This window comes from Equus asinus, chromosome X (genome assembly GCF_041296235.1).
Source record: "Equus asinus isolate D_3611 breed Donkey chromosome X, EquAss-T2T_v2, whole genome shotgun sequence".
NCBI lineage: Eukaryota > Metazoa > Chordata > Mammalia > Perissodactyla > Equidae > Equus > Equus asinus.
In genome coordinates, this window is record NC_091820.1 from 6,464,351 (window position 1) to 6,482,683 (window position 18,333).

An 18,333-nucleotide genomic window follows, 5' to 3' on the forward strand; every position below is an offset into this window, starting at 1 on the left:
CGAATGGATGGGATTCATTTCTAAGCCATTAGTGGGCTCCAGTTTCAGCCCCTGTGTTAGTCATTTGTTGCTCTGTAACAGATTACCCCAGCGTTCAACAGCTGAAAGGGACAAACATTTATTTTCTCACTCCGGTGATGCCGGTGTTTCCATCCTTACAGCTAGGGGCCCTGACCCTGACACCCAGGGCTTAGAGGGCATCCCGCTTCTTGCTTTAATTTTTCTTCGATGAATTCTCGTCTTCCCTGCTTTTCAAGGCTGGCTAAGGGGGATAACCAAAAATTCCTGAGAGGAAAAGCTGAAAATAAAATAAAAACGGAATCTTAAAGAGGGTGGCACTTTGATTGGTGGAAATGGGGACCTTATAATTATAAAGGTTGCATCTTGATTGGACCGTGTATGTGTGTCCTCCAGGGTTGCCAAGGCTAATGTTTTTGATGGGCTGAAGATCTGCAGTGAGGCGAACTCATCACTATGAAAGAGTTATTATTGTTGGTTTTGCACAGTGACAGCTGTTGACCCTGATCGACTTGTTTTGTTGATCCACGTACGCAGGTCTGCTCCCCAGGGAAGTGAGCCACTACATAGATGGCAGGGACCGCTGTTTCTGTGATGATTTCTCTCCGTCACAGTTGAGCCGTCTTACCTGGAGGACTGAGACCCATACCTGGTCAGTTCCTCAGAAAGCATTGGGTAAATCAGGGAATCATAAGAAATGATACACGTGTACATTAGCTGAAGGTTTTTTATTAACTGTATTTCAGGCTTTTTCAAATTTCACCCCTTTTTCCATTAATATCCTTTTCCTGACCCAGGATCCCACCCAGTGCACCACAGTGAATTTAGTTTTCATGTCTCCTTAATTCCTCTAGGCTGTGCCAGTTTCTCAGATTTGCCTTATTTGTCATAACCCTGGTCGCTTTAAGGAATACCGGTCATGAATTTTGTAGAATGTCCTTCGATTTGGGTTTGACTGACGTTTTCCACATGATTAGACTGGGGTTATGAGTTGCAGGGACGAAGACCACAGAGGTTAAGTGTCCTTCTGATCACATCGCATCAGGGGTATGTGTGTCAATGTGACTTAAATCTGATGAGGTAAACCTGATCGCTTGCTCAAGGTCATGTGTCCCAGTTTCTCCACTATCGAGTGACTGGTTTTCCCTTTCCAAATCTGCTATTCTTTGAAAGCCCATAATCAGGGGTAGGGGGGAAACATGTTAAACCTCACCTCCTGGAGATTGTTTTGTTTTAAATTAGAGTGCGTCCGTGCAGGTTTATTCACCAATCTCTTTACAGAAGGGAGTAGAGCTTTTTCTTGGAGTGTGGATCTAATAATTCTAGTTTGGGATCAACTTTCCTCATAAACCATACCCATGATGCACCCTCTACAATTTCCAGTGTTGGTTTCTCTAAAGTGGAGTGGGAATTTAAAGAGATTGTGAAACCATCTCAGTGCAGAATCCATCTACAGATTTATGACCTTTTCCTACATCTCTTGACCATCGCCCACCCTACTACCATTTTGATGATACATTTTCATTTGGTGATCTGTCTTGGTTAAATCTATATAACAAAGCATCCAAAGCAGTTTTGGTGGAAAAAAACAGTTTGTGCTCCTCGTTTGTCAGATTACATAATACTCAATTACTTTTCATAAATGCAATAACAAATCCAATTGACATAAGCAGGTTTGGGACCAGTCGACACTTGGGTTTTTAGGAAGGTACACAGGTGACTGGCTCAAGCAGAAAAACATCAGCCCCCTGGAAAAGAAAGAGGCCCAGCCCAGTGAGCTTGGGGCCTGTGGGCAGCTGTCAGCACGTCTGCAGCATAGGCAGTCTGGTTAATTCAGCGAGAAGGTCAAGTGGAGGCCTTGTTAAAAGAACTTCTCTACGTATTTTTAGAAGCGGCAAATATCAACCATAAATATTTAATGTTGTGTTTATAGACTTTAGCATCATAGAACTTCAAAAAGGTGACTCAGAGGAGGTTGACGAGCGTACACCTAGAGGAGAAGAGAATTTCCCCAACACGTCGCACTCTACCAGGAAGGCCGCCCTTGACGTTCCTAGGAAAGGAGTAAATAGGTAACTATCTTCTTCTTCTTCTTAATACTCCCCAGATGAAGTATTAGTCATTATTCCTTGCTTGCCAGGGTTTTCGTAACTCTTTTCTGATTTTAAAAATAATATGCCGTAAGCAACATGAAAAAATAAAATCAAGCATGAAAAGAAAATAAACACCTCTAAATCTACCCATCGAGGTCCCCCAGCAGTGTTTAGGTCTGTTTCCTTCCAAATGTTGATGTGTGTGCAACGTGCTGCACAGTCAGCTGTGTAATGCAGAGCTTCCGCTTAACCTTACAGAGCGAGCATTAGATCACCTCCCAACATTTATTGAAAATATTTTTATGCATCTATCGCATCAAGTGCACGTTCTGTAATTTATTTAACACGTGTTGTTGGAGATTTAGATTGCTTCCAGTTTTTGCTTTAGGATAGATTGCTGGAAATAGAACTGGAGGGCTCTTGAGACCCATTACCAAATTGCTTTCCTGAAAGCTTGTGCCAATTGTATAGTAGGGCCGGGGGGTGGGGTGCAGTTCCCATGATCCTGGTCAACTGAGCCCGAAATGCTTGGCATGGTTTCTTTTTTTTTTTCCTTTTTTTTGTTTTTGTTTTTGAGGAAGATTAGCCCTGAGCTAACTACTGCCAATCCTCCTCTTTTTGCTGAGGAAGGCTGGCCCTGAGCTAACATCCATGCCCATCTTCCTCTCCTTTCTATGTGGGACACCTACCACAGCATGGCTTTTGTCAAGCGGTGCCATGTCCGCACCCAGGATCCGAACCAGCGAACCCCGAGCTGCTGAAGCAGAACGTGCACACTTAACCTCTGTGCCACCGGCCTGGCCCCTTTCCTTTTCTTTGATTACTAATGAGGTGGAATATTCTATCGTGTTTGTCAGCCATTTGCATTTCTTTTTCTGTGACTTGGACATATGCTGCTTTAAAAGGCATATCTCAGGTTCTTTTCGGAACATGACACTTTCTGGGTTTCACTTGAATGCCAGTTGCTTTAAGATTGCCACGTCAGAGTTTCAGCTAAATGGGCTCTTTCTGATGTTTGCTGGGACATTAGTCTCCTGACTTTAGCCAAACTGAGTCTACGTATTAGGGCTGCATGTTAAACAAGAGGTAAGTCCAGAAAGCAAGAAGGCGAGTTGGAAAATTAATTTACTAAGATGGTACTTACACGTGCGCGTCTCTAACTCTTTTGCCCCTTTCCTTAAAGGAGTTCATGTGTGTAAGAGTTAGGACCACTTGTAAATGAGAGTTGACATGTTGGAATGTCACACGGATGTGTGGGTTCGGCTCATCTCATATTCCTAGTGTGTTTATCAAAAGACAGTATTTTTATAGAGTGACAGCTGTAGGAAAAGCACAGATTCTTATGTTAGCCAATAAAAGATTTTTTTAAATATAATTATAAATTGGCAAGCTCGCCAGTTTGTTTCTACTTGTTATTAGCCAAAGTTCAGTGTTTCCCAAGGGTGTGTGTGTGTGTGTGTGTGAGTGAGTGGGTGTATATTTGTGACATATGTTTTATTATGCAAATTAGTTAATTGAGTATCTAGTATGTGACAAGTTCTGTGCTATCTTTGAAGCATTGGGCTGTTTTATAATGTACCCAGGACCAGGAGAGAATTGGTTTTTTTCTACATTACTCCGAAGTCATTATTCAAACTTCCACGCATCAGCTGTTACTACTCTCCTTTCACTGTTTTATGACATCACACAGTTAGAAAGCTTTCCAAAATCAACTTCAGTCCTCCTTTTGTAATGTTTAAGTGTAATTCCGATTTTTTATTCTCTAAAGAAAGCTTTCCAAAATTTGAAATGCAATTAGTGAAAGGGGAGGAAAAAGATGATTCAGTAGTGATCGATAGATTGGTGAAAACAAATGCCGTGATGTCTTTGGGGTGCAGTATGTGTCCTTTTACAACATAACAGATGTAGCTCCTTAATAGTGTTTGTATATTTTTGCTCAAAAGTATATTGAATAGGTAAGAGTCTAGCCAGGCCTCGAATGAATCATCTCCTGCCGAATTTCAATAGATGGGATAATCCATGGGGAAATGCCCAGATTTCCCTAGGACCAGGCATCTTCTCAGGACTCAGGATTCCGTTTCCTCTCCGTGTTTTACTCCCACAGACTGGGAATTTTCTTGGTCCTACAGTGTGCAATAGACACAGCAATTGGGAATGGAAGGGCAGCAGCTCTCACTCCCCAGTTCCCTTCCAGCTTACGGCTGCAGCTTGATGGCTCACTTTGAACTCAGTTTCACAGGGCATGTGGGCACATGCGCAGTGCCTGTTTCAAGCCTGAGCAAGCAGAATCTGTATTCTCTCCACCAAAATAATAATATAAATAAAAAGCACTCTTAGAATATTGCATAATTTACATCCTGCAAAATGAATTACTTCTGCTTAATGCCCACCCGTCTTATGGGTGGTTTTTAATTAGTTCAAAATAGAACTTTAAGTGGCAATAATATTCCTCTTGCTAGAACAAGGACAGTCAAGTGTTCCATTTGTCATCGTTGATGAGATGCGTGCAGTTACCCTGGTACTAAATGCTCGAGCATCTTGTACGTGTTGATTCTCCTCTGCTTGTAATGAGTGGGCCTTAATTAAATCTCGAAGTGACAGCTGAAGATTTAAGGGGCAGGATGTCATATCCAAAAGGAGATTTACTGTAACAATAATAGCAAGAGGAGCTACGAGGAGCCCTAGCCAAGCTTTTTGTTCAGGGTCATCCCTGAACATCCCTGCCATCTTAGTGGCTAGGATTTGAGCTGTACTGTTAACAACTGCACGAAGCCTATTAGTGATGGCATCATCACCTTTGTGCTCCCATGGCAACCTGCTAGGAAGGGTGGCACAGGTATTGTGATGTCACCCCCATTTTATAGATGAGGCTGTCTCAGCCAGGCTGGGTCCTTACCAACTAGATCATCACGGCATTTGTTTTTACCAATCTATCGATCACTACTGACCTGCAGCGAGGTCTGTAAGTTCAGAGCCCACTACGCTACCTGCTAGGCCAGGTTGCTCCCAAATCAATATGTATACAGCAGGCGGAGGTGAGCGATGGGCTGTTTGCTCACCACGTGAGTGACCTGCTGATGACCTTGGCATTCTGAGACCCCCAGGCTTTCACCCCAACCTTGCTCAGGTGTCTAACGGAACTTCTGATAATTCTCTATATGAAAAATTACTTGAAACAGAAAAGCTAGTCTTCAGCTAGAACAATTTGTGATTATTAACCTGTTTCAAATTGATCAAGGAATAAAAATGATTTTATGGGCATATAATTAAAAGTTTACAGTGGGCACAATCAAAAGAGAAATCGTGTAGCCTAAAAAAACTCTCTGCCTTCATGTTGCCGACTACAGTCAACAAATTTAGAGCCTAGAAGCCGTCTAGATTTGCGCTGTCTGATGGAAATAGAATGCGAGCCACCAATGTAATTTACACTTTTCTAGTAGCTACAGTAAAAAGTAAAAAGAAGCGAGTGAAATTAGTATTGCAGTATATATTTTAATATATATTAGGTTAATATTGTGATACATATTTTAATATATAATAATACAATAATATATTCTCTTTAACTCTCCATGTCCAAAATAGTATCATTTCAAAAGTGATCCATATAAAAAAATATCCATGGTATATGTTGTGTTCTTTTGTTGTATTGTCTGAAATTCAGTGTGTAATTGCAGCACGTCTCAATTTGGACTCAGCACGTTGGTCTGTCTTAATCTGAGACCCCACGCTCCAATCTCTGTCTAACATTTTGAAAATTAATTCAAAATAAGAAAAATAATTTGCAAGCAGTTAGTTGCACTGTTTTTAGGAAGGGATAGTTTTAAACTTGGACAGTTTGTGGTTATTAATCTATTTGGATTTGGTCGAGAAAAAAATGCAATTATATGTGGGCATGTAATCTAAAAATTTGCACGTGGATCAGTTAAAGAGGAATTGTGTGGCCTGGAAAGTCCTCATAACCCTCTGTCCTACAGACCACAATCGAAGGATTTTAGCTGCTGCAGGCTTCGAAGTGACCACGCTGACCTGCACTGTCCAGTAAGGTGGCCACTAGCCACGTGGAGCTGTGGAGCACCAAAAATATGGCTACTGTCACTGAGGAACAGACTTAAAATTTTATTTCCTTTTGACTGATTTAAATTTAAACATCAAACTTTGATTAAGTTACTGGAAAACTTTAAAGTATATTGGGAACCAACCACGTGAGTATGTGAATCTCTATTTTCAGCTGCACATTTTCTGAACCGTTAACAGCAATCCAGTATTTCCAGTGAAAAGTTAGTGTCCTAAGTGAGATGTGCCGTAAGTAGAAAATACATAAACCTTTAAAGATTTGGAGATCTAGTTGGAAAAAGGAATATAGGAGATCTGAGTAATTTTTTATAGAGAGTACATGTTGAAATGATGCTATTTTGGATATACTGGGTTAAATTTAAATTTAAATATGTTATGAAAATTAACCTCACCAGTCTCTCTTTACTTTTTTTTTTTTTCCAAGTAGATGCCACAATTTTTTTTTCCCCAGGGAAAGATTTGCCCTGCGCTAACATCTGTTGCCAGTCTTCCTCTTTTTTTCTTTCTTTTTCTCCCCAAAGCCCCGGTGCATGGTTGTATATCCTAGTTGTAAGTTCTTCTGTGTGAGCCACTGCCACAGCATGGCTACTGACAGACGAGTGGTGTGGTTCCATGATCAGGAAACGAACCCAGGCCACCAAAGCAGTGAGCGCCAAACTTTAACTGCTAGGCCATCAGGGCTGGCTCCCCCTTTACATTTTTAAATTTTAAAATTGTATATAAGCTCACCTTCTCTTTCCGTTGGACAGCACAGATCTGATCAGAGTTCTCACATAGCAAATGTAGAAAAGTAGTGCTGGAAGTTCCAGGCTGTCAGGCAGTGATAAGTCCCAACCTGAACCCAGGCCCCTGCTTTCCCTCCCGCCCTTGTGTAAGTGTTCCGTACACTCATGGAAGTCGACATGTGATGTCGGGCTCTGTGTTGAGTCACGTCAAGCGTGGCAGTCTCACCTTACTGACTCTTGATGCACCCAAATGTGAGGTTTGACAGAGTAAGGCAACTCCAGGGAAATAAATTTGCAAAGTGGAGTAGCAGGTGATATTTATCAAGATGTGAAATTGCTGGAGTAGCAACACCCTGTGAAGACTTAGGTTTCTGATTGGGAAATCATTAGTAGCTGTAGTTTTAATTCTTCACTCCCTTTTCCCCATTGATGGATCTCTCTGTTATATGAGGTTAGTTAGCAATTTTTAACCTTCCCTGAAGGTAGGATAGAAGTCAAGAGATGAATAATTCAACAGTCAGCTGGTGGCCTAGGATGTAACTTTTTTTTTTTTTTTGAGGAAGATTAGCCCTGAGCTAACTGCTGCCAGTCTTCCTCTTTTTGCTGAGGAAGACTGGCCTTGAGCTAACATCCATGCCCATCTTCCTCTACTTTATATGTGGGATGCCTACCACAGCATGGCTTGCCAAGCGGTGCCATGTCCGCACCCAGGATCCTAACCGGTGAACCCTGGGCTGCCAAAGCAGAACGTGTGCACTTAACCGCTGCGCCACTGGGCTGGCCCCAGGATGTAACTTTTTATAGCTTTGGTGGTGGAGGTGAGGGACCTCTTGTTCCTTGAAGCATTGCATCACAATGGGGGGCCCAACATTCTGTCCTACCCTGTGTCTGGGATGGCTGCTCCAGCTCCTGCCATCATGTCCACCTTCCAGTCCCTGAGAAGGAGTAGGGAGGGCAACTTCATTTGCCTGTAAGGACACAGTCATGAAGTTGCATATTTGATTTCTGCTCATAGCCATTGGCCAGAACTGGGTCATATGGAAACTTATCCTTTTGGGAGGAGTGTGGCCCTCTACCCACATAAAACCCACGTGTTTTGTTCTCGAAGGATAAAGGGGAAAAATGGGTAATGATAGTCTAGCTGACCTTACCCTCATCCCTTCCTTCACTCCAGTGGGGAAGGTGGCATTACTAAAGCAATCATACGTTAGATGCAAAATCTAGCCTGTGGGACAGAGAGCCATATACGGTGCAGTGAGAGCTTCTACAAAGGGCCTCTCTGTCCCATCTTTTGAAGCCCAGCTTTGAGAATACTTCTGTCTCTTGGCCACCACTTCCTCTGAGTTTTAGCCAGCTGACCAAAGGCCTCTTTCTTTGTCCACAAAATAGGAATATGATCTATTCTGTGTTACAGAGATTACAGGAATAATGAAGATGAAAGGTAGAGTTTGTGTGGCCTTTCCATCTGAGGTCAGAGACAATCTAATGCAGTGTTGGGAGTTATCTTTTCACATGAATGAGTGTTGTTTTGTTTCACAAGCTTCTTGTATAGGAAAGGACTTCATCTTCTCTCTCCTTGATACTTCCCCACTGCATAACACATTGCATAATATTTGCATGCATTGAGCTCCCCCCCCCCTTTTTTTTGGTGAGGAAGATTGGCCCTGAGCTAACATCTGTGCCAGTCTTCCTCGATTTTTTGTATGTGGGACACCGACACAGCATGGTTTGGTGAGTGTTGTGTATGTCTGTGCCTGGGATCCAGACCTGTGAGCCCTGGGCCACTGAAGCAGAGCACACAAACTTAACCACTATGCCACTAGGCCAGCCCCTGCATACATAGAGCTCTTGATGAACATTTGTGTTCTCTGGTCGTTTACATTCACTTCGTCTCTCAGTGTAACACATCCAGCTGACCAACAGATATTTATTGAGCACCTTCTGCGTTGTGTCAGGAACTCTTCTAGGTGTGGGGAATGTGGCAGTGAACAAACCAGACAGAAATCTTACATTCTAGTGGGTAAAAATATGTGCTGTGTTTGGGATGTTGGATGTTGTGGTGCCCCAATGAGAGCACAGGGATCACTGTGATGTCTGCATTTTGTTGGACTTTATGATTGCCAGAGGTCGGCAGTATTGACCAAAGCGCAGACACTAACAATCATACACCCCCAGAGAAGAAGACAGTAAAAGTGTTGAAGGATTGATTGAATGTTTTTAAATGTTATTATGGTATATTTGAATGATTTGTTTCTAATTCTGAACCATGTAATTAGAAAACTAAAGTTCACGTAAATTCTTGTGTGTTTTCGAGAAATATGTAAAACACCACTTTCCTTTATATAATAGTACCTGGTTGGGGGAAAAAAGACTATTTAGTGTACCTTTGCTGATTAGAAGGATTGTAAAGAGAAATTGATTCCTTCTGGAGTTTGTGTAGAAATGAGCAAACATAAGGTTTTTCCCTGGGCGTGATCTCTCTTAAACTACTGAGAAGTTTGTCGGCATGCAGGCTGAATAGTGATTTAGAGGAGAATTGAGCTGATTAATAAGAAGGCCCTCATTTGGTTTTAATAACATGTTCTGACCCAATAAGGAAAATTTGGACTGTGTTTTCTTACAGTGGCAGTGCTGTGAAAATTTATGCAAATGGGGTACTTTTATTGTTACTAAGGCTTTCATAGTACTTTGCTGTCCAGGGAGCTTTGTAAATCATTATAATTATTTTTTCCCGGTATATTGGTTCTAAATGCTCCTCTTGACCTGCCATGGCGAATTTCCATTCAGTGAGAATCATAGCGTTAAATGGAGGTTTGTGCCCTGTAGAAATTAAGAAGAGAGACATGCAGATAGAGCCAGCCCTTGAGGTTGCAGTGTGTGATGAATTACTTCCTTACGTTTGTGGCGGACTTTATACCCCTGATGTGCACGTGGGAGCAGAACTGTTTATGACAAGTGCTTAAATGGGGACTTCATCCATATGACACCATTTTGACTAATTGAGCCATGAAAGTCCAGTAGGAATGGTACAATGGGGGAGATGGGATGAACAGCTACAAGACACCGTATTTTTGATTTCACCTACTAGTTTTTGACTGAATTGGCTAGTTTTTTGGTGTCTGGCAGATATGACTTTTCGTGGCAGGCATTACGATGGAAAAGTGTTGCTGATGATGTGTCTGCTGCATTTGAAATAGATGTAAATCCTTGTAAATCCCAGGCCCGTGCATATGTGTCTGATCACTTTGGTCTTGTTCTTCTCACCCCACCCCCCTGTGTCCCTCCACAAAGCCTGCTCTGATGGTGGACATGGGTGCTGTGGGAGCAGAACAGTGGAGGCCCACGTGCAGAGTGCCCTCGAGGTAGAGTAGAAGGTCAGGTTCATTGAGATCTGTAAGGCACAGACCATCCTTGGGTTTTTGTATTTTGTTTTTTTCCATCTTAATGGAGAAGATGCTCTAAATATAAGTATTTTTGTAGTAATTATGGTGCATTGATAGTGGTATTATCTGACCTGTAACTAATAAAACTGAATGACATATTTACAGTGTTTTAGTCTATTAAGTTTGGGGAGAATATATTTGTTTCCACTGGGAACTGATCTGTGGAGACTGAAGGAGTGGGGGCATGAGAGGTATTTTTTTGGGACAGTACTTTTAGAAAAGAGAAATGTTAAAGCTCTCTGGATCGCCAGCCTGGGAGGTCAAACTCCCTGCATTGATGCCCTAACAATGTGAAGAGTCTTGGAATTCTGGAAAAATATACTCAAGGTTGGGTTCCTACCAGTAGAATGAAGATGTCTTAGGAGCAGAAAAAGAGGTTACACTTGTATAGAACGTGAAAACTGGCAGCAGAGAGAATAGGTAAGTAAGGGGATAGAAGAATGGGTTTGTGAACCTGGGCACTTGGCACCTGGGACTGGATAATTCTCGGTGGGGGCTGTCCTCTGTGTTGTGGATGTTGAGCAGCATCCCTGGTCTCCACCCACTTGATGTCAGTAACCTTGCCCGCAACAGTTTTAACAACCAAAAATGTCTCCGGATGTTGTCCGGTGTCTCCAGGGTGTGGGGGGTGTGAGTAGGGCAACATTACCCCCAGTTGAGAACCACTGGGATAAAGGATCTTGGGTCTTGCATTTGGAGGGCGCATCAGAAATGTAAAGAAATCATTGGAGCACATTCACGTAGGTCCTTTCATGACAATACATACTGGATACCCAGGGAGCCCAAGAGACGAAGAGCAAACCATTCCTCTTGGGGTCAAGAAGCCTTTGACTTGATGATCTCCTGGAGGAGGTGGAGTTGGGGACAGGATAAGGGACTAAAACCAAAGAATCGACATTATGTATTTTTAAATTTTATCATATTTCACAGGTATATATCTCGCTTTGCAGATGCCTACATTTAGGAAAAAACACTTTCATAAATGAATTTCTGTAAGCTAATTAATATATGCAGCGAAGTGGAGAACTTACTTATGGAGGGCGGGCCCGTGCCTTTGCTCGGAGGAAGACTCCCAGCCAGCAATTTCCCCCAGTGGTTCCGGCACCATCCACACTGGTAGTGTATCTGGCCTAGTTTCTAGTTCTCTTGTGTAAAAGCTTAAGGAAACCCGCACAGAAATCTCATTTCTGCATCTCTCTAGATTTCCACCTTTACCCTGAGTCTTTTTGGTCATCTTGCCCACACCTAATCCCATGACTTTTATTAAAATGACTCACACTTATCCTGTCTATAAAGCATTCAACTTCATTCCATGAAAACCAGCAGCTGGCTCTGTGTGCGCTCATACTTTGTCAGTTTGTGTGATACCTAAAGAAGTTGGTAGTTACAACAGCAAGGATGGCTGAGCGAGAAAGGGCTGGAGGAATCCTGGACCAGCTTTGGGAGACAGCGTGTCCAAGGTGGGGGAGGAAGTGCTGGGTGGTTCTAAGCACTGCCCTCCAGCTGGGAGCATCCACCCCTGTGCCTTGGGCAGCAGTCTGGAAGTTTCTTCCCCAGAGGAAGTGAAAAGCAGGAGAAGTGCGTACCTGCGTGCTCCCTTGCCCATGCTGTGCACACGTAAGTCAGTGCCTGGCAGGCACCAGCAGGCTCAGTCGAGGGCAGCAGCTGGGAGTGGCAGAAGCCTGTCCGAGAGCTGGTTGCCATTTATCTTTTTATGGTTAGACCTTACAGTAAAGAGCGAAGTCTAGTAATTACATATGTGTTGGACTAACTTGGTTGTAACTTTTATGAAATGACCATATTAAACTCTTACATGTAGGCGACATGGGGATGCTCTGCCATCTGCTCATAACTGTATAAATTTAGAGGGATGTGATACCACACAGCTTCTACTCCACACCCACTTTATGGTTGTCATTAACACTTATCATAAAAGCCCTGCAAGACCCGAAAATGGCCCGTGAGTCATCAGGAAGAAAATATTCCCCTGCGTTTTGGTGTTGGGTACATCTTATTGTAGTCTGAATTTTCTTTAAGTTTATATATTTGGCTGTTCGCTCACATGTCCTAAGCTATTTATTAAGCTTCTTTCTTGTGTCGGGCATGAAGCTGTGCTTTGTGGATGCAGAGGGTGAGCTAGACAGCCTGCAAGCTCAGCGTTGTGGAGGCGGAGGCCCCGGCCCCGCTGGAGCTTGATGGTATTTGGGAGACCAGTAGCAAAGAGAGAAACAAACAAGAGACTTCGATGCTAGTAATGCATAGTGTTAATGAGATGAACGGGGCTACATGACCGAGTGGCTTGGGGTGGGAGGGGTTCCATGTTAGAGGTAAGAGGCCTCTCTGAAGAGAGACAGATGCGTTGAAGTCTGGGGAGGCAGCTGGGAAGAGCTGGGAGAAGAGAGTTCCTAGCGGAGGGAACAGCACATGCAAAGGACAGGCAGCAGGACTGAGCTCCTGGGACTTGAGGGATGAAATGGAGGCCAGGCCAGCATGATGGGAGCAGGCGGCCGACAGGGAGATGAGATCCGAGGTGTGTGCCGGGAACGCCGTGCAGTTCCTTGCAGGACGTAATGATAATGGTGATGAATTTGGATTTGAGACCCTCCTGTGGCTTCCTACAGCAGTGACAGATGGCTGGCTGTAGGGTGGGAGAGGGACTGTAGTCGCTCCAGGTGGGTCCCAGGCAAGAGTCAGTCTCATTTTCGACTAGTGTAGCTCAGAGGAGCCAGGGAGGATAGCACAGATTCGGGACACTTCAGCGGAGAGCGCCAGTAGACGTGCAGCTGCCCTGGTTGGAGGAGCGAGGGTCTGCCACGTGACCACTGAGTGGAAGGCAGGTGTCATTTACTCCGACAGCCGGCTGGAGGAGGGACGTGTGGGTGTGGGTGGGTTCCACTGTGGACACGTCGTGTTTGGGATCCCAGTTAGACCTCCGAGTGGACATGTCATGCAGGTGGGTCCAGGATGACCCTGGGAGGAGCCAACGAGGACCCGAGGCGTGCATTTGGGGTTCAGATAGAGCCAGGGACTAGATAAATTCACTGGGAAGATGGATGGTGCTGCCGTCCTGCCCAGAGGCACTCAACTTTGCAGCCAACAGGAGGTGCCCAAAGGTCAGAAAGATGCTTTTTGGAAACTTAAAGTGCCCGAAAGGGTTCCGAAGTCATTTGATAACCCCTTGTATTTTTGTAGAGACTTAAGAGCTGTAGGAGATGAGAATTTAGTGAGCCTGCCATCTGGAGACTTTGAGAGAAAACGCATTCACATCATCTTCTTGAATAGCTCCCACTAAGGTTATGCTTACACTTCCTTTTTGTCTGACTTGGCAGCTTTCATCTGAGGTGGCAACGAGTGATTCAGCCAAAGTTAACTAGATCTAAATACCTGCTCTTTTTCTTGGGCTTCTAGAGTTTCTGCTAACGACCACAAGTACAGTCCTGAGCATCGTATAACAGCACAATGTGTTCATTTTTTTTGAATGACTTTTATGATTAACCTTGATTTAACAAGAACTTCTATCCCATTTCCCAAAGATTAATATGAGTTTAATTAACCAAAATGTGTTATTGTGCTCCCAGTTAGCTAAATTTTCTAAGGACGGAAACTGGCCTAAGAATTTGTAGGTTTGACTAACATTCAAATATTCCAGAAACTACCACGATTCTGTGATTGGTTCTAGAGTATGTCTTTGCTCCACCAGGAAATATCTCAAAATGTCACCTGTGAATTTGGAGATAACTGAGTACATTTTTTATTTCACATTTAAGGATTTGGCTTATGAAAAGAAAGCAGATAGTTATTCTTGACTTGATTCTTGACTTGCTAGATTCAAAATAAATTGGCTGATGCCCATTTTAACTGTTAGAACCATTTTGATGTTTCCAGATTTGTCTTTAACCAACAGCAGGTTCTTTGGAAGAAATAGATTTGCATTGAAGGTTTTCTTTGAGATCTGCTTTATTATGGCAAAATATATGTGACATAGAATTTACCATTTTTAACCATCTTGCAGTGTACTGTTTAGTGGCAGTAAGTATACTCACCATCCCTCTCCAGAACTTTTTCATCTTGCCACATTAAAACTGTGACCCAAGTAGTGGTAACTCTCCTCTGTTCCTCGCTCCCCCAGCTCCTGGCAACCACCATTCTACTTTCCATTCTCTATTTTTAATTACTCTAGGTACTTCATGTAAGTGGCACCATATAATATCTGTCCTTTTGTGTCTGGCTTATTTCACTTAGCATAGTGTCTTTGGGCTTCATCCATGTTGTATCATGTGTCAGAATTTCATTCTTTTTAAAGGCTAAATAATATTCCGCTGTACGTATGTACCACATTTTGTTGATCCATTCATCCATCAGTGGACGTCTGGGTTGTTTCCATCTTTGGGCAATTGTGAATAATGTTACTGTGAACATTGGGGCGCAAATATCTGTTCCTGCTTTCACTTCTTTTGGGTGTATACCTAGAAGGGGAATTGTTGGGTCATATGGTATTTCTATGTTTAATTTTTTTAGTAACCATCATACTGTTTTCCTGAAGGTTCGTTCTGAAGTAATCTTTGTGAAATATGATAGAAATGGAATCTAACTTTGACTCTTGTTTATCTAACACAAGAGTTAGGGAACTATGGCCAGCAGGCCAAATGTAGCCCATTGCCTGCTTTTGTACGGTCAACAAGCTAAGGATGGTTTTTACATTTTTAAATGGTTAAAAAAAATCAGAAGAAGAATAGCAAGTCATGATGGATGAAAATTCTATGAAATTCAGATTTCATTGTACATAATTAAAGTTTCCATGGAACACAGCTAAACCTATCGATTTATGTATTGTCTATGACTGTTTCTTGCTACAAAGGTAGAGTTAAGTGATTCTCGGTTGAGTAACAGAGACTATATGATCCATGAAGTGGAAATTATTTACTCTTTGGCCCTTTAAAAACAAGTTTGCTAACCTCTAATCAAACAGGTTAAAATTATAAGAAGTCACACAAACATATTTATATCTGTTGACTGCTCTGCCCGTGGACGTGTCCCAGTAGATACATCAAGCTGACCACCCAATTGATCATGCTGTTCTAAACCTCATTTCTGTCACTTTTTCCCATTTAAGCATTGATTCTTGTTGCTTAAGCCCCCAAGGAAACTTCCTTCAGTGGGAGATGCAGTGTGAAACCCTCTTTTGTGAGTTTTGAAGACTTACCCATTTCAGATACATTTCCTTTTCTGTTGCCAGTTCCAAAATTTGGATCCCTCTCCTGTCTTTTAAGGAACTCTCTCTTTCCTTTGAATAGGAAGTCAATCTCTTTATAACAGGGGAACCAAATTAGGAAGATTTCTAAAAATTCACTTACTTTTTGGGGGTGGGGGAAGGAAGATTAGCCTTGAGCTAGTATCTATTGCCAATCTTCCTCTTTTTCCTTGAAGAAGATTGTCACTGAGCTAATATCTGTGCCAATCTTCCTCTATTTTGTATGTGGGATGCCACCACAGTGTGGCTTGATGAGTGCTGTGTAGGTCCGTGCCCGGAATCTGAACCTGCAAACCCTGGGCCACCAAAGCAGAGCATGTGAACTTAACCACTACACCACCAGGCCAGCCCTGCACTTACTTTTTTATACACTAATTTTTGGACAAGGTTTGTACCCTACTAAAAGGCACTGTCTGCTATTTTTAATCTGTGATATTTCTATAAAACCGTGTAAATGTCATACTGGGAACTGTAGGGTGTTTTCAGCAGTTTTTTGCAAAGAGCCTTTCTGTGCAGTAAGGGCTGTGTGTGACTTGTGAAAAGTTCTATTCACACGCCCAGAAATCTGAAATAACATCGGTTTCCTCTGTTTAACATCATCTTTCATTTTAACATCTTCAAAATATCATTTTGTGGTAACACTTTATTCAGAGTGTAGGATGTTGTTGGAAATATCAACCCCAGAGCTTCTTCATGTACACACTCAACTCTATTACAGGTACCTACATAAGGATGCACTTAATGTATTATTTTATTTAATTCCTGAAGGTGGTCTTAGGAACTGAGAGAAATCTGAACAGGCTGGAAGGAAGTCAGGCTAAGCTTAAACTAGGAAATACACTTAAATTCTATTCTTCCTATATTTAGTTTTTATACGAAATGAGATGTTTGCATTTCCTCTTTTTTAAATTGTGTTTGAAATTATATTTGTGCAAAGAAGAAGCTTATTGCCTGCTAGACTGGTAAAATGGGATCAATAAAAGAGAAAAGAGTGGGCAGATAAAATCATTTGGTAAGTATAGCAGGAAGATCCCAGTCAACATGCTGTGCAAGAATTTCAGTGTCTACACTCAGTCTCATCTGATTTTTTTTTTAAACCCTATTCTTTTTTCCTTTCTCAAACATGCTTGCTCGTTTAAAAATTCAGTTGTTTGAGAACCAAGTAATATGTTTCCATTTAAGAAAACCATGGAGAAATGTGATTATGTTCCATTTGAAATGAAAACTTCATTCACTTCCACTTTTACTTGAATGGCTGTTTTAGTCCCTTTTAAGAAACTGCTCAAATGTATTCCTTTGGAGGAGGGACTCGGGAAAATGTTTCTAGGTTCATCTTGGCTTTTTTGGGGGTGGGTGGGTGGTAAAATACACATAAGATTCATCTTGTTTTTATTTTATTTATTCATTTATTTTTTTAAAAAAGATTGGCACTTGAGCTAACATCTGTTGCCAATCTTTTTTTTCTTCTTCTTCTTCTCCTCCTGAAAGCCCCCCAGTACATAGTTGTATATTCTAGTTGTAGGTCCTTCTAGTTCTGCCATGTGGGACGCCACCTCAGCGTGGCTTGATGAGCAGTGCTAGGTCCGCACCCAGGATCTGAACCGGCGAAACCCTGGGCTGCTGAAGCAGAGCGTGCAAACCTAACCAATCAGCCATGGGGCCAGCCCTTGTTTTTATTTTTATTTTTTAATCTGAGAGAATGATTACTAGAACAAAAGGAACACAGCAGCCTTCCAATGACCGGTGTTTGCAGTGATTCCCATTCTGTGATTATAATCATAACTGTTATTCCTTACAAGCCTACATGTCTGGCTCTATGTGTATTTGAATATGTGAATTTGTGTGATGTAGTTATAAAGCTCTATGCTCATTTAGTGGCACAGAGAGGCTAAGTTATTCACCGAGGCACCCACCGCCCTCAGTGAGGGATTCTGGGATTTTGCCGAGGTCACTCCAGGGCTACACCGCTTCTCAGAGAGTCTGCTGGCCCACGTGGTAAGGGAGACGCCACCTTTCCCAGGCACTGAGTGTAATTTCTGGAAAACAAGGCCATGTTGGAATCCAGAGAAGAGAAAGCCAGCTTAGACTGGGGATAAGTACAGTGTGATTGAAACGGGCAAGCAAAATACAGGCAAGAGTTTGACCTTGAAGGCAGATGCAGACTGGTAGAAGAACCAGCATTTTTTTATCTTTCGTTTTTAAGAGTCCCTTAAAAGTGCCAGCTAAAGATAGGCATTGTGGCGGCAGTGGAAAGCTGATGGCATTTCGGGCCAGACCACCTGAGGTCACTTCCAGGTTCTAGCCTCCCTGGCGATGCGCTCTCCAAGTCTCTGAGATACTGGAGGATGGTGACGATGTGGGGACAGAGCTGTGGTGAAGACCCTATTTGTGTAACTTTGAAGCACGACACAAGTGCTCTGTGTTTCTCTTTCTACCCCGTGTGCACACTTCAACATACATATTCCTGATGGGGCGAGACAAGATTCCCCAGAGTATTGTGCGTGACATCGGCACCCGAAGCTCAGACTAGACAGCCAGAGGGGAGTGGCTGTCAGAAGCCCACAGGAGTCTGGGAATTCTGACCGATCAGCAGAGGTTTGACTCATAGACATTTTTAAAATCATGTGCTCTTTTTTCTGTCTCGAGATTCAGTCGCCCTTTCAGATTGTAGAAAAACACGAGTCTTTTTGACAGACATCTGACCAGACCCCACACTGGCCCTTACTTCC

At 42.7% G+C, this 18,333-nt stretch overlaps 1 protein-coding gene across 7 annotated transcripts in view; it reads left to right on the top strand.

The window, feature by feature from the left end:
- The window catches only part of TBL1X (transducin beta like 1 X-linked), a 210,339-nt gene that overhangs the window by 119,532 nt on the left and 72,474 nt on the right, over positions 1–18,333 (top strand). For 3 of the 7 annotated variants that reach the window (XM_014828023.3, XM_044768169.2, XM_070501975.1), the window contains one exon: positions 1,952–2,090. The exons of the other annotated variants lie outside the window; for them this stretch is intronic. The gene's annotated coding sequence lies outside the window, so the exon portion shown is untranslated. Of the gene's footprint in view, positions 1–1,951; positions 2,091–18,333 lie in introns of those variants that run through there. 7 annotated transcript variants of the gene reach the window in all.